General features: G+C 42.6%; 1 long non-coding RNA gene across 1 annotated transcript in view; it reads right to left on the bottom strand.

Annotated features, from left to right (window-relative positions):
* Nucleotides 1–25,835, bottom strand: part of Gm41087 — an 82,654-nt gene that overhangs the window by 9,736 nt on the left and 47,083 nt on the right. The window contains exon 2 of the long non-coding RNA XR_874119.2: nt 8,195–8,388. This is a non-coding gene — a long non-coding RNA (predicted gene, 41087). The remainder of the gene's footprint in view (nt 1–8,194; nt 8,389–25,835) is intronic.

Here is a 25,835-nt window from a genome sequence, read left to right as displayed (position 1 = left end):
AGATTTGTTGTCAAGCTGCTAGTATGTGCTCTCTCCCGTTTCTTCTTGGAGGCACTCAGAGCTATGAGTTTCCCTCTTAGAAATGCTTTCATTGTGTCCCAAAGGTTTGGGTACGTTGTGGCTTCATTTTCATTAAACTCTAAAAAGTCTTTAATTTCTTTCTTTATTCCTTCCTTGACCAAGGTATCATTGAGAAGAGTGTTATTCAGTTTCCACGTGAATGTTGGCTTTCCATTATTTATGTTGTTATTGAAGATCAGTCTTAGGCCATGGTGGTCTGATAGGATACATGGGATAATTTCAATATTTTTGTATCTATTGAGGCCTGTTTTGTGACCAATTATATGGTCAATTTTGGAGAAGGTCCCGTGAGGTGCTGAGAAGAAGGTATATCCTTTTGTTTTAGGATAAAATGTTCTGTAGATATCTGTCAGGTCCATTTGTTTCATAACTTCTGTTAGTTTCACTGTGTCCCTGTTTAGTTTCTGTTTCCACGATCTGTCCTTTGAAGAAAGTGGTGTGTTGAAGTCTCCCACTATTATTGTGTGAGGTGCAATGTGTGCTTTGAGCTTTACTAAAGTTTCTTTAATGAATGTGGCTGCCCTTGTATTTGGAGCATAGATATTCAGAATTGAGAGTTCCTCTTGGAGGATTTTACCTTTGATGAGAACGAAGTGCCCCTCCTTGTCTTTTTTGATGACTTTGGGTTGGAAGTCAAACTTATCAGATATTAGGATGGCTACTCCAGCTTGTTTCTTCATACCATTTGCTTGGAAAATTGTTTTCCAGCCTTTCATTCTGAGGTAGTGTCTATCTTTTTCTCTGAGATGAGTTTCCTGTAAGCAGCAAAATATCGGGTCTTGTTTGTGTAGCCAGTTTGTTAGTCTATGTCTTTTTATTGGGGAGTTGAGACCATTGATGTTAAGAGATATTAAGGAAAAGTAATTGTTGCTTCCTGTTATTTTTGTTGTTAAAGTTGGCATTCTGTTCTTGTGGCTGTCTTCTTTTAGGTTTGTTGAGGGATTACCTTCCTGTTTTTTCTAGGGCGTTGTTCCCGTTCTTGTATTGGTTTTTTCTGTTATTATCCTTTGAAGGGCTGGATTCATGGAGAGATAATGTGTGAATTTGGTTTTGTCGTGGAATACTTTGGTTTCTCCATCTATGGTAATTGAGAGTTTGGCTGGGTATAGTAGCCTGGGCTGGAATTTGTGTTCTCTTAGTGTCTGTATAACATCTGTCCGGGCTCTTCTGGCTTTCATAGTCTCTGGTGAAAAATCTGGTGTAAATTCTGATAGGCTTGCCTTTATATGTTACTTGACCTTTTTCCCTTACTGCTTTTAGTATTCTATCTTTATTTAGTGCATTTGTTGTTCTGATTATTATGTGTCTGGAGGAATTTCTTTTCTGGTCCAGTCTATTTGGAGTTCTGTAGGCTTCTTGTATGTTCATAGGCATCTCTTTCTTTAGATTTGGGAAGTTTTCTTCAATAATTTTGTTGAAGATGTTTGCTGGTCCTTTGAGTTGAAAATCTTCATTTTCATCCACTCCTATTACCCCTAGGTTTGGTCTTCTCATTGTGTCCTGGATTTCCTGGATATTTTGAGTTAGGATCTTTTTGCATTTTCCATTTTCTTTGATTGTTGTGCCGATGTTCTCTATGGAATCTTCTGCACCTGAGATTCTCTCTTCCATCTCTTGTGTTCTGTTGCTGATGCTCAAATCTATGGTTCCAGATTTCTTTCCTAGGGTTTCTATCTCCAGTGTTGCCTCACTTTGAGTTTTCTTTATTGTGTCTACTTCCCTTTTTAGGTCTAGTATGGTTTTGTTCATTTCTATCACCTGTTTGTATGTTTTTTCCTCTTTTTCTGTAAGGACTTCTACCTGTTTGATTGTGTTTTCCTGTTTTTCTCTAAGGACTTGTAACTCTTTAGCAGTGTTCTCCTGTATTTCTTTAAGTGATTTATTAAAGTCCTTCTTGGTGTCCTCTGCCATCATCATGAGATATGCTTTTAAATCTAGGTCTAGGTTTTCAGGTGTGTTGGGGTGTCCTGGACTGGACGAAGTGGGAGTGCTGGGTTCTGATGATGGTGAGTGGTCTTGGTTCCTGTTAGTAAGATTCCTACGTTTACCTTTCGCCATCTGGTAATCTCTGGAGTTAGTAGTTATAGTTGACTCTGTTTAGAGATTGTTCTTCTGGTGATTCTGTTACCATCTATCAGCAGACCTGGGAGACAGATTCTCTCCTCTGAGTTTCAGTGCTCAGAGCACTCTCTGCTGGCAAGCTCTCTTACAGGGAAGGTGCGCAGATATCTTGTTTTTGGACCTCCTGCTGGCCTAAGAAGAGGCCCAAAACAGGGACTTTCTCAGAAGCTGTGTTGCTTTGGCAGTTCCCAGAAGCTGTCAGCTTCTGTGGTGCAGACTCTCACCTGTGCAGACTAAATTCCTAAGTTCCAGGGAGTCCCGGAATCAAGATGGCGACCGCTGCTGCTGAGGCTGAGGCTGCCTCCCAAGCCAGGCAGACACCTGTCTTCTGGTCCGGACGGTGGCCGGCTGTCTGCGGCCCGCCAAGGGTGCTGCCTCAGCGGCTCTGTGCTTCTGCCTGTCCCAGAAGCTGTCCGGTTCTCTGGCGCACCCTCTCACCTGTTCAGACTAATTTCCTAAGTTCTGCTGAGTCCCGGAACCAAGATGGCGACCGCTGCTGCTGAGGCTGGGGCCGCCTCCCAAGCCAGGTGGACACCTGTCCTCTGGTCCGGATGGTGGCCGGCTGGCCAGCACACTTCTTTTTCTCTGCCTGTCTGTCTTTCTGTCTGTCAGTCTGTCTGTCTGTCTGTCTCTGTGTTTCTCTGTCTCTGTCTCTCTCTCTCTGTTTCTCTGTCTCTGTCTCTCTCTCTCTCCCTCCCTCCCTCTCCCTCCTCCGTGTCTTTCTCTCTCCCTCCCCCTCTCTCTCTCTCTCTCTCACACACACACACACACACACACATCCTATTCTTTACATTAAAAGTTGTCCTATACACTACCCCGCCCCCCAAAATGGTGAGATTAGTGTACTGTCCTAAAACCACCAATTTCCTCCCACTAAAATGATTAATTAAATGATCTCATACCGTGTTATTTCAACCAAATGAAACTGTCTACACTTTGCCAACTTTGAACTGCTGAAAGCAATTTAGCACAGCTCATCTGAATGGCCTACTATCACTAAAAAGAAGGAAGTAAATATTCAGAAAGCCATTAGGGAATAGTCCTACTAGCAGTTTTTAAACAGAATATATACACATTGTGTGTGTGTAGAAATATCTACGAATACAAAAATAGACAGTGTTATTTTCTAAATGTTTATTTTTTGAGAGAGGGTCTCACTATGTCACCCAAGTTAGCCTTGATCTTTAGGCAATCCTCCTGCATCAGTTTCCCTGGTGCTGGGACTACAGGTATATACCATGTTATTTGGTTATCTTAAAAAAATGTATAAATGCATATATATATGCGTGTGTGTTTATATGTGTGTATATATACATATACATATATATATATATTCTTACGTGTATGTTGTACATAAATAATATATAACACTTGTAAGTGCATAGAGATTTTCTGGAAGCACCGCAAGAAAACATCACTTACGATTGCCTCTGAGAGGAAACCAGAGATCAGTGGAAGATGGGATTTCTCTCATGGCTAGAATCCTTTCCTGTAGCCTCTTGTATTGTTAGTATGTGTGGGTTTGAATATGCTTGGCCCAGGGAGTGGCACTATTAGGAGGTATGGCCTTGTTAAAGAAGGCATGGCCTTATTGGAAGAAGTGTGACAGTGTGGGGGTGGTCTTGTAGACTCTCCTCCTAGCTGCCTGGATGCTAGTCTTCTCCTGCTTGACTTTGGAACAAGATGTGGAATTATCAAATATTCCTATACCATGCCTGCCTGGATACTGCCATGCTCCAGCCTTGATGATAATGGACTGAACCTCTGAACCTGTAAGCCAGCCCCAATTAAATGCTCTCCCTCTGTTGCCTTGGTCAAGGTGTCTCTTCATAGAAATGAAACCCTAACTAAGACAGTATGTCTGACTACATACATGTCTTATTGTTGTTTTGAGATAGGGCCTTACAAGATAGGCCAGACTATAGTCAAATTTACCATCCTCTTGCCTCAGCCTTCTGAGCAGTATAATTAAAATACCCATTGCCAGCTTGTACAATGTTTTCAATTAAGAGAATGCCTAGACACTTTTCAAATGTCTCAAGTAAAGCAATGTCCATTTTAGTATGCAAATCCTTTAGTGTATCATGAAATATTTACAAAAAGTATTTCAAACAAGGTTAATTACTTAAACTCTGGCCTTTTGTTAGTTTGGTTTTGAGACAGAGTTTGATGTAGCCCAGGCTGGCCTGGGACTCCCTTTGTAAATGAGGAGAGCCTTGCAGCACTGATCCCCTGCCTCTATGTCCTGAGCATTAGAATTCCAGGTGAGTGACACTGCACCTTGTTTCTATGCAATACTGGGAACTAAATCCAGAGCTTCATGCATGCTAGCAAAGCAGTCTACCAGTGAGCTGCCTCCCCAGCCCAAACTGTTCTGCACTGTTCACTGCCTGCCAAACAGGGGAATGACCCCGGGGATCTTCAATGGGAACTAAAGTCAGTGGGCTTGTTCTAATGATAATATTCACATTGCAAGTATTTAATAACTATGCAGTCATTCATGGAAAGATATTTGTGTGTGTGTGCGCACGCGCGTGCACGTCACAAGCACATATTCGATGAGGTCATGGTCAGCTGTCTTCCTCTTCCTCCTCCTCCTCCTCCTCCTCTTCCTCCTCCTCCTCCTCCTCCTCCTCCCCCTCCCCCTCCCCCTCCCCCTCCTCCTCCCCCTCCCCCTCCCCCTCCCCCTCCCCCTCCCCCTCCCCCTCCCCCTCCCCCTCCCCCTCCCCCTCCTCCTCCTCCTCCTCCTCCTCCTCCTCCTCCTCCTCCTCCTCCTCCTCCTCCTCTTCTTCTTCTTCTTCTTCTTCTTCTTCTTCTTCTTCTTCTTCTTCTTCTTCTGAGACAGGATTTCTCTGTGTAGCCCTGGCTTTCCTGGAACTTACTTTGTAGACCAGGCTGGCCTCAAACTCAGAAATCCACCTGCCTCTGCCTCCCAAGTGCTGGGATTAAAGGCTGGCATCACTATGACCTGCAGCTGTCTTCTTTAGTCACTTTGCTCTTTAATTTTTGGACAAGGTTGATCCTTAAACCTGAATCTCTGATTGGCTTGGCCAACAACTCATGGGGATCCTCCTGTGAATGCCTCCCCAGCACCTGTCTTTTATCAAATGTGGTAGAGGGGTCAGAATAAGAATGATTGCCCCCATCCCTGACCCCTCCCTACCCCCACTCCACACAAGCATGCCCCCAGTCTATGGAATGTAAACACTTGGTCCTCAGTCAGTGGCATTATTTGGGAAGGAATTAGGAGTTTCTTTCTGGAGGAAGTACCTCACTTGGGGGGGGGGCAGGGTCTGGGAATTTAAAGCTTCACACTGCTCTCAGTTGGCTCTCTCTGTTCCAGGCCTTCAGTGCATCATGCTGCAGCTTCCTGCTTCTACTGCTATGCCTGCCTCATGCAGCCATGCCTCCACACCAGGATGACCTCTTATGCTTCTGGAAGTAAAAGCCCCAAAACAATCTTCTATAAGCTCTGCTGGTCAAGGTATTTTTTATCACAGCAACAAAAAGGCAACAAAGACACATGAGTATTGGGGATGTGCCTCAGTTCCTCCACTTACACAGCAAGCACCTTACAGTCTGAGTCCTTGCTCCTCCCCTCAAATATTTTCAAGTTCTATGAACAACACACTCACCTGTGGGCCATACACCTAACTACACAACTCGATCAGGAGCACATTTGCACATCTATATGTAAGCATGTAGTATGTATAAGTGTGTGAATGCAGAACTAAACGCACTATTAGTAATCCTAACCCATCATACTTAGAGGGTCTTGATGTATCTTCAGGATAACTGAGAAAACACTGTTAGTGTGGCCTCAAAACCAACTAAGCCTTAGCCAAATCTGGGGCCTGTGCCTCCTTTCAAGCCTCTCTCACCTTATACTCCTAGGGAGAAGATGAGGAAATATCTTCATTCTCCTAAGGGTGCTTCTCTTCTTACCTGGATAATTCCCAAAGACTAGGAACCCACTGTTACCTTTAGTAGCTCTACTTAAATTACCTCCTCCACAGACCTCACCTTCTCCTCTCAGGAGCAGTATGTGAGCTAAGAGCCACCATGATGGGCACCACAGCACAAGTTACAGCCTGGACTGCAGGAGGTGGGCCATGAGGCAGAGGCCCATTAGTCTTAGCAACTTATTACTGTGACTTCAGATGTTTGAACACAAAACCATTTTTTATAAATACTGACATATGAGCCAGTATAAAATGCAGATTTCCTGATATTCTGATATGAATATCAGAAGCAGTATTCCAAAACTTGATAATTAGCCATAATCGTGGCAAATGTTTGTCAGAAAGTCCAAAAAAAAAAAACCCAAACACCTTTAATCCCAGCACTCAGGAGTCAGAGGCAGGCAGATTTCTGAGTTTGAAGAGAGCCTGGTTTACAAAGTGAGTTCCTGGACAGCCAGGGCTATACAGAGAAACGCTGTCTCGAAAAACCACAACAACAACAAAACAAAAACAAACAAACAAAAACATTTTCTTAGATTTATTGTAGCCGTAATAAACATGCTTTATCCAAAAATTAAACATTACAATCTTTCATGTTCATTAAGCCAACAACTTAATAGTGCCCTCTATCAAATTTTTTGTTCAATCTTACTTCCTCAGTTCAATTTATGCCATCCCTAATTTTTTTCAAATGGCATGATTCTTACTAGCCGATATTGATATTAATAGGCATGGAATTTTGACCATTGCATATAAGTATATGATGTGCCATTTTTGAAACCTGCCATTTTTCTCTTTAATTCACTTTTTCAGGTTTGTTTGTTCGTTTTGTTTTGTTTTGTTTTTTATGACACGGGGTTTCTCTGCATAGTCCTGGCTGTCTTGGAACATCCTTTGTAGACCAGTCTTGCACTCAGAAATCTGCCTGCCTCTGCCTCAGGAGTGCTGGGATTAAAGGCTTGTGCCACCACTGTCCGGCCAGGGTTTTGTGTCTTTTGGTTTGTTTATTTTTGTTTTTGTTTTGTTTTGTTTTGAAAAATTTTTCACAAGTTAAAAGTATGGTTAGTTTTAGTTTTCAAAAAATCGAAATTCAGAAAAATTACAAATGCTATGAACTTCAAATCTGTCTCCATTAAACAGTAGTTCCAAGATGTCTGAGTAAACATGGCTGAAGCAACCTTTGACTCTGGTAACTGAAGTCCAAATTGTTTCCATGTAAGACTCCCATAAGCCTTAGGCAGCTAATTGTCATGAAATGACTGTAGATGAATTGCTTTTGCAAATCTGTTACTAGAGGGAGCATCCACTAATTTAATCATTTCCCTCCTCAAAATCTTGCTTTAACTCCTCCACTAACGACAGTCTAGGTGTTGAAGACTTCTAAACTAAGAAGAATGTTAAAATATCTAAGTCCCTTAACATCCAGTAGCCTCTGCCTTCATTATTAAAGGAAAGCTCAACTTTGAGACTAATCAGCACAAAAATGCCACAAAAGCACTACCAGACCCTGAAATACCCTAAAGAAATTAATTTGTGATGAACCACCATGGATGTCTGAGCCCTACACTTTGAGGGAACCTGCAACACAGAAGCCTGGGCAGCCTGTGGGCACAGCACCCAAGGGAAACTGACTGAGAGACTCAAGCTGCTCAGCTTGCTGTGGGTGGGAAAGCACAGTGGCTGGCAGAATACAGCTTCCAGCAGGGCTTCCATAGCATGCAGCTCATGGGTGAACAACCGAACTCCCTTTAAGTTTCCTAGGTGGGAACTCGCCACCAAGCTCTAACCGTGCTTCAAGATGCTTGCTATGATGGCTAGACAAGTGTTCCAGAACACACCGTAGATATCTCTTCAACCCACCTCAGGAATCCCTAAAGCACCTTCCAGTCCTCTGCGCCAGGCCACGCCCCATCCAGGCCGCCCCACCCCCCCGGCCCTCCTGCACCACTCTTCTGGATACCACTTCCAGGGATCTCCCAGAGCATTCCCTCTGCCCACAGCCCTCTCACAGGTCCACGCCTGAGCCTTACCTTGGTCCCCATCTGTTCAGAGGTGGACACTTTATGGATGAGCTTCTGGGGCCCCTCCTGTTCCAATTCACTGTTGGATGAATCCTCTCCAGGTTCTGCAGTAGTGGGGCAAACCACACTGGCCCCAGGGACAGCTCCTCCTGTGAAGCCCTGAGGGTGGTGCTGGCTGCAGGCCCAGGCATCCTCTCTGATTCCTGCAGGGACACAGCAGTGCCCCAGGGGCTGTGGTCAGCTGCTGGGCTCTGCCTGAAAGTTTGAGCCCTGCCCCTAGCTAGCACCATCTTCCGCGATCCCCTCTGCGCAGCACCCTGGACCCGGGACCCTGGATCACAAGCCTCCCCTGCCTAGACCTCTTGGGTCCTCTGTGCACTTCACGCCTGGGCACCCAGCCTTGGGATGTTCTGGTGTTGCTGACCCAGGATATGACCAGCACCAGAATGAGATGACAGATGTCGAGATAAGCCTCGAAGGACCGCCCTCTCACTCTTCCTAGGGTCTGGAGGGCTCAGAGGAAATGGAGAGTAGAGATAGGCAGGGGCATGATGCAGCAGGCCAGGCAGTGGAGATCCTCCTCCCCTTGTTCTAGGCAGCAGGAGTGAGGAGAAGGCTCCTGAGGGAAAGGGGGACATGGAGCTATCTCCTATGTTCTGGGGTGCACACTGAACCCCGAATCCCTCCACATACTCGGACTACAAGGTACCATTCCAGCTAAGTAAAAGTTCCCTCTGCACAGGAGAAGAACTGGGTCTTACGGACCCTCACTCAGCACCATTGCTAGGACCTTACCTCCACACCTCTGTCCGGGGCTTCCGGTAATTTAGGCCACCTCTACAGTGCTGTTTAGCTTCGGGCCCACCCCCATCTGGCGCATTAGGTAGAGAAGAGCATTTTCTGGGAGGTTAGGCTCTGCTCTGAGAGCTTTTGTTTCAGAAAGAGTGATTCCCTTTGGCTAACAGGAAGCTGGGAAGGGCATGGTGAGGACTCAGAAACAAGAGAGGACATGCATGCAGCGCAAGATGACAATATGCCGAAATAAATGTCTAGGCTAAAGCGCCCATCCAGAATGCCTGGAAGAATGCACCGAACTACGTGAACAAAGTATAAAGTAAAGAATATATATACACACATCCACAGGAGAGAACACCTCTCCCTGGTCCAGACTAAAGTCTGAGGAAAGAGAATCCACAGGCTGGAGCCTCAGCTCCCAGGCTTCCCTGGCCAGCTGCTTCAGCACAGCCACAGGGAAGAGCTACCTTGCAGCAGCAGTGCACAATGCACATTCAACCTCAAAATCCTACACAGGTGGGGGAAGAGGGGCTGAGGGAGAGGGTAGGAAAAGGACAGGCTTCCTGCTGTCCACCTTAGAAAACTTCACAGTGCTGTTAGTGATTTTCCAATGGTGAAGTCCCTACCGACTTGGCGGGGGGGGGGGGGGGGGGGGGGAGGGGGTGTTCTCTTCAGTAGATCAATTCTTTTAGCCCTTCAGGTTCCTCCCTTAGTTTGTCACTTAGCCTTGACCTTGAAAATTCCTGGAAACTAAGATTTGGGGTTTTGATTCTTTCAGGTTTCAGGTGCAATCTTAAGCCCAGCAATGATCCGCTGCCAGCTCTAAGAGATTTTAACTACACTGAAAACATGAAATCCCTTTAGGTCATTCAGCAAGAGAGTGCTGCCATGTTTCTCAAACACAGAGACAGCCTCTCTTGTGCTTCAGTTATTCCCTTTATCGAGGGAAAACATGGGGTAAAATGGACTTCAAACGTCCTTCTGGCCCTATAGTATGAACTTCTGTACCTACAAGTACACATGCCGAGAACTTTCTAAGAAACAATAGCATTAAATGAACTTGGTCGGAGATCCAGATCAGTGCCTAGAGTACAGAAAGCCTATACACGGCCAAAAACAAAACAATGCCCTTTTATTGACCTTTGTCTTAGTCTGACTATTTGGTCACAGACAAGTCAAGACAAAGACCCCTAGTAAAAGGCCTAACACAGTTCAGACTTTTCCTTTTAATGTAAAGAAGACAGAGGGCACAAGCTGGGACCAAAATGTGATTATGATTCTAATGTTCTCTTCCCCACACTCTATATAGTGAAAGGTCACTTTGGCAGCTATCCTGTATTTCAACCTACACATTACACTTTCGGGTTTTATATAGTAACATTTCCCAGAATCCAGTCAAGGGTGACTGAAGTGAAAGGTGGTCTAAGGCCCATGCCTATTTGGGAAAGAAGACGGGTTCCATTTCTTACTCTTTGAAAGGATGCTGATTGCTTAGAGACACATTGCACAGCTTCACATCCAGGAGCCAGGCAATTAATTCCTCAAAGTTCAGGTATCTGTTACTTATAAAAACCTAGCCATGCAGCCCGCTCTGATCAACACAGAATTCAGTAGCCAGCTCCTAAGGCCTGTAACTTTGAAAAGCAAAGCCAGTCTAAGCTGGTTCCTGCTAAGTAAATGACTGCAACTCTACAGCATCTGCAGCTGTAGAGGAAACCCAGGATGGGTGGAAATACTGTGTAGGCAAAGAAAGGAAAGCTGCCTCATTTCCCACTAAAGGCAGCTCAGGGGAAAACCCTGGTGAAAGATCATGGCTTCTGAGAAACTTTCAAGGAATCCCCAATTTAAAATAGTATCTGACCTACTAACTGCTTCTCCTAGTTCAAAGCTTTCACAGTGGTTCTCTGACCTAAGGGACATCCACTTGTCTTTTCTTTGTTCAGTGTGTTTCTTTGTTTTGAGGGAGTCCCCTAGCATACCTCAGGCCCAATCTGACTTGGAATTTATGGCAGGTCTCCTGCATCAAAATCTATTTCTCAAAATGCCTACTACAATTTCAAATACATAGCACATTGTCTCATTTGGTTCATAAAAAGTTCCTTGACTTTCTTTAGTGTTTTAGATTTTCAAATATTTCTCCCCTGCTGCTCACGAATTCCTTTTTATTACTGTTACTTTGAGATCTCCATTGGTGAGCCATTATAGAGCATACCTTTGGTTACAGAATTCCAGAGGCAGAGGCCAGCCTGGGCTATACAATGAAACTTCCATGTAGAACATATCACTAATCTTGTTGAAAGCTTACATGTTGGAGTTTAAGGTATGAGTGCTGCCAAGAATGGAAGCCAGTGTGGGTTACATTGTAACAGGCCTGCAAGAGCTACACAGCAAGATATTGTTTCAAACAAACAAACAAACAAACAAAAGCAAGAAAGAGTCTTGGCCATACAGTGTATAGATGCTACAGTCAGGGTTAAACAGAAAGGAGTAAAGCTGAACCCCCAGTCAGTTTTCTCCCTAATAAGGTGCCATACCACACCTCCAAAGTACAAGAGACATCAAAGCTGATTAAAACTTTATGAACACTCTATTAGTACTTACAATTATTCTGAACTAATCAATTGCTCACAAGCAGAATCATGAGTCACTTAAAGTGTATAATCCCATGTCCTAAGGTTTTACCTTCAATTGTGATAGAACTTAAGAGTTATGTGTCATATCTTGAAAACCATGAGTGGGTACTTGAGAAGCCATGGTGCAGGGCTCATGTTCCTGATCAGTGTAGAGCCAAAGGACTACAGATGGAACCAACACAGACTGGAAGGCTGCCCTGGCAGCAATATGAAACTGACTCCGCAATCAATTTGTATTCCATACTCAGAACTTCACATTCAAAAAATTTGCCCTGTGTCAATTTTCTTAGTTGATACCCAGATTAAAAAAAAAAACATTCTGTGAGCAACAGTGCTGTCGATTACAGGAACTTCTGTGGTCCTAGCCCACATAGCCAAAGACTCTCACCATCCAAGCAGAAAGTGGAACTGTACAACCTCTAGCTTGTATTGTGGCCTTTTTGCTTTATAACACTTCCCTTCCTAAGTGTCCATTAATTCTGGACTATTAACTGGTATACTGCCAACAGCTAATGCCAACAGGTTAAAAACCATTTGAAAATAAAATCCATTTTAGGCAATGAAGTATAGTCAAGCCTCTCTCCACTTAAGGTATTTTGTAAATACTCCCACAGTTTTAAACTGAGCTAGAATTGTAACTACCTATCTGCTACCCACTCCCACCCACAATTAAGGAATGCTTTGCTAAATATCTTCCTACCTGCTCATTCCCAACAGCAAAACACTTTGATTCTCCTTACTTATTTACTTTAGTGATGCTAGGGCAAGCCTTGCACTGGCATATGCTCTGTCCCAGATCTACATCCCAGCCGCCATTTTTTCTTCTCCTGTCTCTGGATCCAGAGTCTCAATATGTAGCTTATGCTGGCTCCCGAATCTGGGCCCTCCTTCTTCACCTAGTTGTTGTGAATACAGGTGTGCAGCACCACACCCAATTCCCCAAATACTTTTTGGGCTAAAATTTAAATTATGCCTATATTCACTAACACTGGACTATATTCCAAAGCTAGCAACAAAGAAAACCAAGAAACTTACTATGCTAGCAATATCTCCTTTAGACTCAAGACGTAGCCAGAACAATGCTAAATAAAGCTAATATGTATCCAAATGTATCTAATTAACTTAATTTCATTCCCTCCCAGAGAGAATGGCAGGAAGTCCCAGAAAATCCCTTTTCTCCACATGAATCTCCAAGGAATCTTTTGTTTTTCTCTCTGAATAGGAGAAATCAGGCCATCAAAGTTTAGGCTCCATCAGGAGAGAGGGAGAAAGGGAGAGAGGGAGATAGAGGAAGAAAGGTAGAGAGAGACAGAGAGAGACAGAGAGAGAGAGAGAGAGAGAGAGAGACAGACAGACATAGAGAGAAAGTGAGAGAGAAGGGAGAAGTGAAGAAGGGAGAATGGAGGAAGCAGGAGGGAGGAGGAAGGAGAGAGATGAGAGAAGAAGATAGAAGGGAGAAGGGAGGAGAGAGGAGAGAGAGAGGAGAGAGGAGGGAGGAGAAAGAAGAGAGAAGAGAGAAAAGAAAGCATAGTATGCCTTGGTTGAGTGGTGAAACAAAAAACATCTATGAGTATTTTAACCTATATGTCTTTGACACTGCAGACCTATTGCAAAGGAAGTCTTTCCATCCAGAAAATAAGCATCAGAGAGATAGTCATCTGTCCTTTCAAAATAGGATAAGAGAAATATACTCTTCTGCATTTTGGCCAGAATAAACCTGATAATATGCAAGGCTTCTCTCTCTTTTAGGGGTGATGATCAGAATGGTCTCAAGCAACTCCAGAATTTCCAAACCAAAGAAGAAGGCTTATGAACTCAAGGACCAAAAAGTCCAGCCAAGCAGCTATTGAAGCTAAAACTAAAGGCAGATTCATCAGTGCAGCCAAATCCCCACTGAATCTAATGGAAGAGAAAGCAGGAAAGAGCCTCAAACTCATGGGAATGGGGATAAATATCATAAACGAACTCCAATAGCTCAGGTTCTAACATCAAAATTTATAAATGGGCCACAAGAAACTGAAAAGCTTCTATAAGACAAAGGGCATAGCCAATAGGACAAATTGGCAAGCTACATATTCGGAAATAATGTTTACCAACTCCCCATCCAATGCATGGCCAATATCCAAAATATATAAAGAATTCAAGTAGCTATCCACCATAAGAGCTAAGAACACCATCTAAAAATGGGGTATAGAACTACACAAAAAATTCACAATGAATCTTGAATGGCTGAGAGCACTGAAGAAGTGTGCAACGTCCTTAGTCTTCAGGGAATAAAACCAAAATGACCCTGAGGTTGGTGTCCAGCAGTATACTTTCTAGTGAAGAATGCTAAGTTCAAAAACTCATGTTTAAACACATGGTCAGAATTTGAAGAAAGAGGAACATTCTTCCATTTCTGGTGGGACTGCAAACTGCTATGACAACTATGGAAATCAATATGGAGGTTCCTTAGAAATTCCCACATAGATCTACCTGAAGGCCATGGACCAACCTTAGTGGTCCATGGTCTGCTACTTTCAGTTTTCACTTGATGGCTTATTACTCAGATTTTCTTATTTATTGAGCTATGACTTTGCTCTTGGTAAGCATTTGGTCTCTGATTCTCAATCAGTTCTCTGTTCTTAACACAATTTTTAAGGTACCTCTAGCAACTGGGGCTTATTTATACCTTCAAATCCCTCTAAATTGGGGGACTTCTTATACTTGAGGAAGCTGAGTGACAAAAGCAAAGTATGTTGAGCCCTTTGGTGTCCAGTGCACACGAATCTATGGGTGTCTAGGTATGATAATCCTCTAGAGCATTCTTTAGGAAAGCAGCAGGAAAGCAGCAGTATGCTCTCAGGTCCCTGTGTGACCTCACTTACCTTTGCCAGCTTTGTGGGCTTCTCTACTGCTGGTCTGAGAACAATTAGGAACTCATGGAATAGATGTCTCATATCTCATTTTCTTTGTCATTGTTAGTATACTAGTGGGAGTAGGTTTGATGGAAATATACTCTCAAACATTAATCAAACCAGTGCTTGTTCACAAAACAGGCCTCAACAGATACAAGAACATTGAAATAATCTGATGCATCTTTTCAGATCACCAGGGTCTAACATCAAAAAGATCAGAAAGCCCAAATACACATGGAAGCTGAACAATGCACTACTCAATGATAACTTGGTCAAGGAAGAAATAAAGACAGAAATTAAAGACCTTTTAGAGTGTAGTGTAAATGAAGGTACAACACACCCAAACTTATGAGACCCAATGAAAGCAGTGCTAAGAGGAAAACTCATAGCGCTGAGTGTCTCCAGAAAACAAGTGGAGAGATCATACACTAGCACTTGACAGCACATCGGAAAGCTCTAGAACAAAAAAGGCAAATATATATTGATGACTGTAAGTCATCAATAAATTCCTTTACTATCTAGAGACTATCCATAAGTTCTGTGACTCTAGAGAACCCTGACTAATACAATACCCAAGAGGAGAAGATTGTAGGAAATAATCAATCTGAGGGCTGAAATCAACCAAAGAAACAAAAAGAAGTAGACAAAGAATCAACCAAACGAGGAGCTGGTTCTTGAGAAAATCAACAGGATATATAAACCCTTAGCCAGACTAACCAGAGAGCACAGAAACAGTATCCAAATTAACAAAATCAGAAGTGAAAAGGGAGACATAACAACAGAAACCAAGGAAATAAAACAAACAAACAAACATCAGATCTTACTACAAAAGCCTATACTCAACACACCTGGAAAGCCTGGATGAAATGGACAATTTTGTAGACAGACTAGGGACCAAGATTAAATCAGGATCAGATAACCATCTAAGCAGTCCTACAACCCCTAAGTAAATAGAACCATTCCCCGCACACCTGGGGAAATGTGGTGTTTTTTAGAACTCCAGTATAATGTGCAGTTGACAGTTGTGTTTCTAGCAGTTTTTAAAAGGTGAGAAACAATTCCAAGCTCAGGTGTTCTATGACACTTGGGATGCACGTTATGATCTCAGCTGATAGGTCATGTTAGTTTGTCCAGCTGAATAGAGCTGTTCTGGAAGAGGCAGCTCAATTGACAAATGTTTAACAGGCCTTTCTTTCTTCCTTTCCTAAGTGTGAAATAGTCCAGCAGAAAGCATAACATGGCACAGACAACGACATGATCTCCCTCAAAGAGAAGTGTGGAGGAGGAGCACTGTGTGTGCACAAAAAATACACCACTGTTGCCTCTCATCCCTAATAACCATGGCTGTAATGGGCTGTATGCTCCTCCTTTATTTTGGTTTCTTTGGTATGAACAGGCCTTAATTTCATCTAGCCTCTGGCCCAGGAAGAGTGCACATTTAAAGGGACTCAGAGAAATGCTGAGACACATCAAGAGCTGCTGGGCATCCAGGAAGAATCTGAGTGCAAATTTATCTTTCCTGATGGGTCATCATCAATAATTACATCGAGATCAGTCAACAAAATTGTAAAACCTTGGGTCCAAGTCTACAACCTGTGTTCTGCTTTGACTTGGGAGGCCATATCCTTCAGACCCACATTCCAAAAGGAGAGTGTTGCTTAAATTTCTCCTGCAAAGATTGCTACCTCCAGGAACTGCTTTTCTACTAAGTTGCCAAGGACAGCCACAGGCCGTAAGGCTGTGCTACAAAATGAGCAGACTAAGAATTTTGCTTTGCACAATTTTTGTGGTTTGATTTTGGTTTGAGTTTTGATTAGTTTAGTTATTTGTTTTTTCTTGTTTTGATTCCAAGTTTTGTTATTTATTGTTTGTTTATTTGTTCTTGTAATTAATTTGATATTTTGGTAAGTCTATAGACAGTATATATTGACTGTCAGCTTTCAGTTACAATTGAGTACATTGCATTTATTCTTATGACTAACATAGTGTTCTCCAACTCTTTACTCTTAAGATCCTTGTTATTTCAGGTGTGATCATGAAATCCCACAGATATCAGACCCAGATGGATCTCTGCATTCTTCATGGAACTTGGGCTCCATAGTTTCTTTACAGCCAGACTAAACTGCAAAGTCCATCATACATTCAGTGTGGAGAGTGTGTCCAACTCTCTGGATAGGAACTTAATGTTGGAAAACTTACCCATGCTGCATCCTTGTTGTCAAATATTTAGCTACTGTGAAAATTCTGTGGATGATGGTGTTGAACACATTAATGTCAAATACATCAGTATTTCTGTAATAGCTCTCATTGAATCAAAGCATAGTCTAAGGGAATAAAAAGCTGTCAGAAAACACAGCAATGTATGCTTCTGCTTTCCTGCAAATATACAATCACTGGAAACTGGGAGTAGAGATAAAAAATTCCAAAATCTTTTTGGGGATACGTGTCTGTGGGGGTCCTTCAAAGTTCATTTTATTACTTTATGATTCACCTGTGTCTGCCAAAAGACATCATTCAAAAATGTTGAAGATTTTAACTAGTTATCATCCTATAAAATCATAACAAATGCTTTTTTATTTGATATTTTCTTTACATACATTTCAAATGTTAAACCCTTTCCTTGTTTCCTCTCTGAAGATCCCCTTTTTCCTACCCCCAACCCCTGCTTCCCAACCTACCCACTCCCTCTTCCTGGCCCTGGCATTCCCCTTTACTGGGGCACAGAACCTTCCCAGGATCAAGGATCTCCTCCCAGTGATGACCGACCAGGCCTTCCTCTACTACATATTTAGCTAGATCCATGAGTTTCACCATGTGTTTTCTTTGGCTGGTGGTTTAGTCCCAGGGATCTCTGGAGGTACTGGTTAGTTCATATTGTTGTTCCTTCTATGGGGCTGCAAACCCTTCAGCTCCATAGTTCCTTTCTCTAGCTCCTTCACTAGGGACCCTGTGCTTTGACCAATAGATGGCTGTGAGCATCTACTGCTGTATTGGTCAGGCAGTGGCAGAGCCTCTCAGTAGACAGATATATCAGGCTCCTGTCAGAAATCTCTTGTTGGCATCCGATGTAGTGTCTGGTTTTTGTGGTTGTTTATGGGATGGATCCCCAGGTGAAGTCTTTGGATGGATATGAGGTGTCCTCCTGCCTCAGCACAAATTTGAACACAAATTTGTACACATGCATCCACACACAGGTGTACAGGCACACCAAACAGGCGCTGACACTGTAACCTAAGTACCTTATGAATCCCTTTGACCTTCTGGCCTATGCATCTTTTATCTGTCTTTAAACACAGACAACATACCTGACATACCACTTTGTAACCTCATGTACTAAAGAGAAGTTCTTTAAGTCAGAAGTGATGGAACATTACTCTTATCCAAAGACTCAGGAAAGGTGTGAAAATTACAAGTCCAGGGCCAGCCTGAGCTACATCAGGCTATCTCCAAAACGAAACAAAATAAAGCAAAACCAAAGTTTGTTTTATAAGCATTTGTTCAGTTGGTAGAGTACTTCCCTAGCATGAACTCAGGGGGATGGAGACAGGTAAGTCAATTTCTTCAGCTTCATAACAAGTTTGGGACTAGTCTGAGCTACAGGGAAATGGGCAGGTGTGAGATCAACAATACTGTGTGTGTGTGTGTTCTGAGAGAGAGAGAGGGAGAGAGAGAGAGAGAGAGAGAGAGAGAGAGAGAGAGAGAGAGAGAGAGAGAGTTTATTGTTAAGACACGTAGATGTGACTTTGATAACTTCTTTCTTGAGCAGTCCATGGGCACTGTGGAGGTCTGAATGCAAATAGCCCCCATATATTTGGGAAGGATTAAGAGATGTAGCCTAATGGAGGAGTTTCAAAAGCCCATAGCATTCCCTGTCTCCTGCCTGTGGATCAGATATAAACTCTCAGCTACCACTCCAGTATGATGCCTGTCTCCTGCCATGCTCCCCACCATAAGAGTCATGGACTAGCCCTGTGCACCCATGAGCCCCAGTAGACGCCTTCCTCTATACATTGCCTTGGTCATGCTTTCTCTCCATAGCAGTAGCAAAGTAACCAAGACGCCCCCCTGATATGTACAACTACCACCACCCAACCCCCACACAGTCGTTCTCAGTAAACTCCATTTATGGTTCATACAGACTTGTACTAAATTTCTCTTTTGTGGTGTAAGTTAAGAGTCTCATTTTTCAGTGAGTAGAAGTCCCCCTAAGGGACAGTTGCCAATGTTGAGCTGTGTCTTCCATTTCCACTGCCATTACTATGCAGCCCAGGACTGCTTGGGGACCTTTCCTGAAGTGCCTTCCCCAGCCCTTTAGTTTCAAAGGCCCTCTCTAGTCTCCTGGATTCCTGCCTCCCTGGTAGATGTCATGCTGGCTACTGAGTCACCTACAGCCGCCTTCAGGCTCCTTCTGTGATTATTCTCCAGAGTTGATTCCAAGAGAATAATCACAGAATTATTGATTCCGAGAGCACCTGGGTTGATTCTTGGCAACTGCGTGTCTTGTCTTTGGAGCTCTAAGCTGGAATCTGAAGTGCTGGGTACTACCACTGTATAGAGGGGTTCTGCTAGAAGTATTCTCAGGGGATCATAAGAGCTAGCTTTCCCATGCTGCCCCTGGCGTTTCCCCTGCACATTTGGAGGGAACCTTGTGTTTTCTATTTCTTTAAAAGAAAACGTATTTATTTTCAAGTTTATTTTAGGTATATGAGCATTTTGCCCACAGTATATGTCTTTGCACCATGACTTTGCTGTATGCGTAGAGGCCAGAAGAGGGTGTCAGATCCTCTGAAATTGGAGTTGCAGATGAATGTTAGCCATTGTGTGAGTGCTAGGAACCCAACTTGGGTCCCCTGGAAGACAACCAGTGCTCTTAACCTATAGCTGACTCTCCTGCCCTGAACGTGTCATTTCTTGAACTACAACTAAATCTGTCACAATTTATATTTATTTTAGACTCAATTGTTTCATCCTCTCTCTGTGGAAAGCAGACCTCATGTTGGTTTGTTCTTTTCTCTGCATCGTTAACAATCTCACCCAGCAGTCATGGAATACTTTTTTCATAGTTTTCTATACTGATCTCTTTGTTAGATGAATCATTTGTAATTATTAATCATTTTCTTCTCTTATAAGCAACATCAAGTGTGCGGAGAAAAAAAAATACATCATCTTACCATATTTTAGCCAAAAGGAAGGAAAAAAATACATGCAATTATGGAATCCTGTTGCACATTAATAACCAGTAGCCATGTTGAGACATAACCTACCAATTCAAAAATTCTTATTTTATCATATGTACACTTTTTACGCATTGGGCTTTAGGTAGTTAAAATATTTAACAGTTTTTTATTTTTAATAATAACAATTTTTTTTACTATTAGTAATGTGTGTGTGTGTGCAGAAGAACATGCTATCCTGGACATGTGGGGTCAGGGGACAACTTTGTAGCCTTAGTTCTCTCCTTCCACATTTATGTGCATTTAGTGATCTATTTAACTGACATCATTAGGCTTGTGTGGCCCATGCCTTTACCCACTGAGCCATCTCACCACCCCTATATTGTGCTTTAAAAAAAAATCTGTCTTTCATTTTAAAATGACATTTAGTTTTTTTGTTTCTCTTGATAATTAGGTGAGATGAGGACAACAGGAAAATAAGGTCATTTGTAGAATTTACACCTTGAGTTATGAGCTGGAAGTAACAGTGCATGTGGGATGGTCATGTTTACATGCCTGCAATCTCAGCACCTGTGAAGAAAGAAGAAAAAAGGAAAAGCTCCATTGTACTCTATGAAGCACCATAGGAATGATACTCGCCCACACAACTAAAGCGTAGCTGTTCCTTCATTGCGAGCTCCACAGGGGCTTCATAAAGTGGGATTGAGACCAGAGTTCTCCTTCCTTGCACCAGATGTATTATCAGTACTGAGATGCAATCTGCTTGTGAGCCTCCCTCAAGGGCAGTCCTCACTTTAGAGTCTTTATCAGTTTATTTCTGTGGGAAAGTGTTCGTCTCCAGCACGTTCCACTGAAGTCTGGCTAGAAAGGTAGAAACTACTGTTTTTTGTTGTTTGAATGGGAGATACACATGCCTCTCTTCTGGGGGACTGCCTTCACCATGGTCTCCAGGGGCTGCATTAGAGGGAAGAAATAGCCCACACTGATGAGCATGAAAAAAAATGGACACTGGTTGCCTGGAGCATGAATGTCAAAACTTATCAAGTACAGAGAGCATTGTGACAGATTGTTCCAATATATATATATAGTCATGTATACATATCTAATCCACATGCTCGTTTGACAAGTTTTTTTATGAAGGCTGTATGTTCTGGCCCTCTTAGTCTAGGTAAGGATTTATGACAGGTTCAAATGACTCATTTGGTGACAATGATGCTATGCGACTTCTGAGACTTCAAAGTGCAGTGTGAGTATATCTCTCTTTCTATCTCAGAATAAATCTTGGGACACCTGACTTTCGGTGTACAAAGTTCCATTCAATACTGCGAAGCCAGCATGCTAGAACAAGTGAGAGCCTGGCCTTGGAGCTGCAGATTCCTAAGAAGCCCTGCATGTATTCAGAGTCCTGAGTCTCAAATCATTAAGGACTACAAACTCTACTCAGACAAGAAAATCTGGTGGCTCCTGGAAAAATCCAGAGCAAACCCTTTTGGGTAGACACCTCCAGGATGCATGCTTTATTCCCTACCCTCACCCCTGCAAAAAGCAAACAACAACAAAAACCAAACCAAACAACCAAAAACAAAACAAAACCAAAAATCTCCAAACTAAAGCAAACAAGGTCACTGAGGAGAACTGCCCAGCAAAACACTACTAAGCATGCAAGAAAGCAAGCTGACACAAATGGGTCCATATGTGGACAAATGGGAGAATTTATTCAGGCAACTATAAATAAAAGAAATATTTCTAAATAAAAGTGCTTAAAATGGTTAATGAGATGCTAGGCGTGGTAACACATGCCTTTAGTTCTAGCATTTGGGAGGCAGGGGCAGGTGGATATCTGTGAATCTGAGGCCTAATCCTAACCCTAACCCTGTCAACAAGTGGCAGGGTAGCCAGGCCTATGTAGAAAGATCCTGTTGTACATACATGCCCACCCACCCATGCTCACACACAGGTTTAAAAGATAAATAAAACACAAAGTATATTTAAAAAGACCTAACAGCTTTTTAAAAGAATGAGATGAAAGTTGTAGGGAGATTAACAAATGAGAAGACAGTGGTCATATTAAGAAATTAAGAAGCAGGCTAAACGGAGACAGGAAGATTACTACAAATTTGAAGCCAGTCCCATCTCTGTAGAGACTGGCAGGCCAATCACCAGAACTACATAGCAAAACCTTACCTCAAAAGGACAAGAAATCAGCACTGGCAACTGAACATTGTTGCAAACAAAATTAGGGAATTGGATAATATATCAGAGAAAATTATCCAAGACTAGCAAAACACACACAGACACAAACAAAACAAAACAAAACAAAACAAAACAAAACAAAACAAATCATCATCATCATCACCATCACCATCACCAGCAACAACAACAACAACAACAACAACAACAACAACAACAACAACAACAAAGAGGAGAACGGTGAAAGAAAGATCGAGATTTGGAGGATAGTATAAAATCTCTGTGTCAAATCTAGTTATAGAAACTCAAAATAGAGAAAATTGCATGGAACAGGAATGAAGATAAGTAACAGTTGAATTTAAAACATTTTCAGTCTTCTCTTGAGGGACATCTGGGTTGTTTCCAGTTTCTGGCTATTATAAATAAGGCTGCTATAAACATAGTGGAGCATGTGTCCTGGTTATATGTTGGGGTATGTTTTGGGTACATGCCAATTAGTGGTATAGCTGGGTCTTCAGGTAGATCTATTTACAAATTTCTGAGGAATCACCAGATTGATTTCAGAAGTGGTTGGACCAGCTTTCAGTCCCACTAGCAATGGAGGAGTGCTCCTCTTTCTCTGTATCTTCGGCAGCATCTGCTGTCACCTGAATCTTTGATCTTAGCCATTCTGACTGGTGTGAGGTGGAATCTCAGGGTTGTGTGGTTTGGCATTTCCCTGGTGACGAGGGATGTTGAACATTTCTTTAGGTGCTTCATGGTCATTCAGTATTCCTCAGTTGAGAATTCTCTGTTTAGCTCTGTTCCCCATTTTTAATAGGGTTATTTGGTTCTCTGGAGTTCTTCTTGAGTTCTTTGTATAGACTGGATATTAGCCTTTGATAGTATATAGGATTGGTAAAGATCTTTACCCAATCTGTTGGTTGCCATTTTGTTTCATTGACAGGGTTCTTTGCCATACAAAATGTTTGCAATTTTTTGAGGTCCCATTTGCCGATTGTTGATATTAGTTATCTGGAGACACCAAACCCAGACAATATTGCTGATGCCAAGAAGCACTTGCTGACAGGAATCTGGTGTGACTGTCCCCTGACCAATACAGATGCAAATACTCATAGGCAACCATCAAACTGAGCATGAGGATACCAGTGAAAGAGCTAGGGGAAGGACTGAAGGAGCTGAAGGGGGTTGCATCCCCATAGGAAGAGCAATATCAACTAACTGGACCACCCCATGCTCCAAGAGACTAAACCATCAACCAAAGAGTATACATGGAAGGATCCATGGCTCCAGATACATAAGTAGCAGAGGATGACCTTGTTCGGCATTAGTGGGAGGAGAGGCCCTTGGTCCTGTGCAGGTTTGATGACCCAGTGTAAGGGGATGCTAGAGGAAGGGTGGGACTGGTTGGGGGAGTGGGGGATCACCCTCATATAGGCAAAGAGGAGGCAGGAGAAAGAGGGTTGGGTGGGGGTGGTTGTGGACAGTTAAAGGGGGATATCATTTGAAATGTAAGCAAATAAAATGATTAATTAAAAATCCACCCCCCAAACCCAAAAAACATTTTCAGATTTAAAGAAGGATTTATATTTCAGGGTAAAATGAATATCAATTTCATAAGAAGAAACAAACAATCCTAAAACTAAAATCCACTTAGATTCAAACCATTAGTCCAAACACAAAATGAAAATATTAAAACTTGTTGGACAGAAACATAGTGAACTGAGAGTAGACATCTCATTGCTTGTCCGAGGTGCCAAAAGGTTGTTATGAAGGGTTGGTGTACACTTTCCATGTAGAATTCTGTAGACATTGAAATTTTGATTCAGGCATAGGAGGAAATAAAAATACAAGACTCAGAGGCCTTTGGTGAAAAAAATTGAAAAGCACATTCTCAGACACACACACACACACACACACACACACACACACACAGACACACACAGACACACGTACAGAGAGAGACACACACACACAGACACACACACAGAGACACACACACACATAAACACACAGAGACACACACACACAGACACACAGAGACACATACACACACACACACACACACACACACACACACACACACACACACACACACACCAGTGTCTAGAGTTCTGTGAAGCAATGCCCCTCCCTGCCTTTTTTGTCTCCCACTGCAGACTCTGTATCACTTCCCTCCTCTGTATGAGGGCAAAGCCTTAGAAGGTGGATGGTAATGGGGAACAGAGGACACATCCCACAATCTCCTAAAGTGTACTGTTCCCTGAGAAGGAAACAAGGTGAGGGGGAGGGGCGGTGGCAGCAAGGCTTTCCTAGAGCCCTGTAGTCTGATTAATACACACAATGAATGAAAACAGTCATGCTAAAAGTAGTGCTCTTAGGATGGTCTGGTAGTAGTGAGATCAAACCGTATTTTTAGGACATCCTTAAAACACAATGACTTGGAAGAGTTGAAAAACAGAACTAGTTATACTGTGCATTCAGGAGCAAAGAGAACATTTTTATTATACAGGACAGAATTTAATGTTATAAGACAATGGAGATGGTATTCTGTTTCTTGCTTTATGTTTTGAATTGTTTTATGTGAGTGTGTGCCTGCTTGTCTATCTGTGCATCATGTTCATGCAGGTACCTGAGGACAGAAGAGGGTATTGGATCTTTTGGAACTGGTGTTACAGGTAGCTGTGAGCTGCCCAAGGTGGGTACTGGGCACTGAACGTGGGTCCTCAGGAAGAACACTGAGTGTTCTTAGTCACTGAGCCATCTCTCCAGCCCCTCCACCTACAAGACACCAGTTCCATTTATACAGAATCTGCTATCATAACCAGACCCCTTCCTTAGGTGCTCATGCAAGTTAGGACTTCAACGGGAACTGGGGAGATACCAACACTTAGAACATAGAAACAGCTGTATATGTAGTCACATTAATGAAGCAATCTGGATTATAACCCTGGCTCTGGAATTTACACAGGTCCCTGGGCAAGCTGCATTCTTCTTTTCCAGTTTTAATGTCTTTTCTTTCCTTCTTTCTTTCTTTCTTTCTTTCTTTCTTTCTTTCTTTCTTTCTTTCTATAAAAAAATAACGTATGTGTGTGTTTGAGACAGAGACAGAGAGAGAGAAAGAAAGAGAGAGAGAGAGAGAGAGAGAGAGAGAGAGAGAGAGAGAGAGAGAGAGAGAGAGGAAACACAACTTTTTGGAGTTGGGTTGCTCATTCTGCCAGATGGTTTTGGGAGTCTGAAAGGCAGGCTTGTCAGTGAGTGCCTTTACTCCTGAGTTACATCACCAGCCTCTGCTCTGGTTATCCATGAATGGCACTGACCCTTGTGAGAACGAAGTGGGACGATGCAGGGGAAACATAACTCATAGGGTATCACAAGTCATTCTTTCAACAGACTTGAGAAACATGGAGTGTGCTGAGAACTGTACCAGAGCCAGGAAGATGGAAGATGTCAGTTATAATATTTGCTACCAGGAAGACGATATGTGAAAGCTGACTTCAAATAAGTCTTCTCAGGCATCATGACAGGATGGTGTGTAGCCATTTAGTGTAGAGAGGGCAGACAGGTTTTTGTTTTTCTTTTCTTTCTTTTCTTTTCTTTTCTTTTCTTTTCTTTTCTTTTCTTTTCTTTCCCTTCCTTCCTTCTTCCTTCCTTCCTTCCTTCCTTTATTTCTTCTTTCTTTCTTTCTTTCTTTCTTTCTTTCTTTTTTCTTTCTTTCTTTTTTCTTTCTTTCTTTTTCTTTCTTTCTTTTTTTACCATGCAGCAAAGTCGGGAATACTTTTATGAGAAAGGTAGTCCTTAGGGTGAATTGTGAAAGATGAACAGGTGCTGTACAAGGCTGAGTAAGAGGAAGACCATTCCAGAACAGGGTGCAGCATAAAGACAAGTGGCCTTAGGATAACCACCTACATGGAACTCCTTGTCCAAGGGACTCCTATTGAGGATACTAGGACTTCAACTT

Source organism: Mus musculus, chromosome 14, assembly GCF_000001635.26.
Source record: "Mus musculus strain C57BL/6J chromosome 14, GRCm38.p6 C57BL/6J".
NCBI lineage: Eukaryota > Metazoa > Chordata > Mammalia > Rodentia > Muridae > Mus > Mus musculus.
This window is presented reverse-complemented; position numbering and strand designations above follow the sequence as displayed.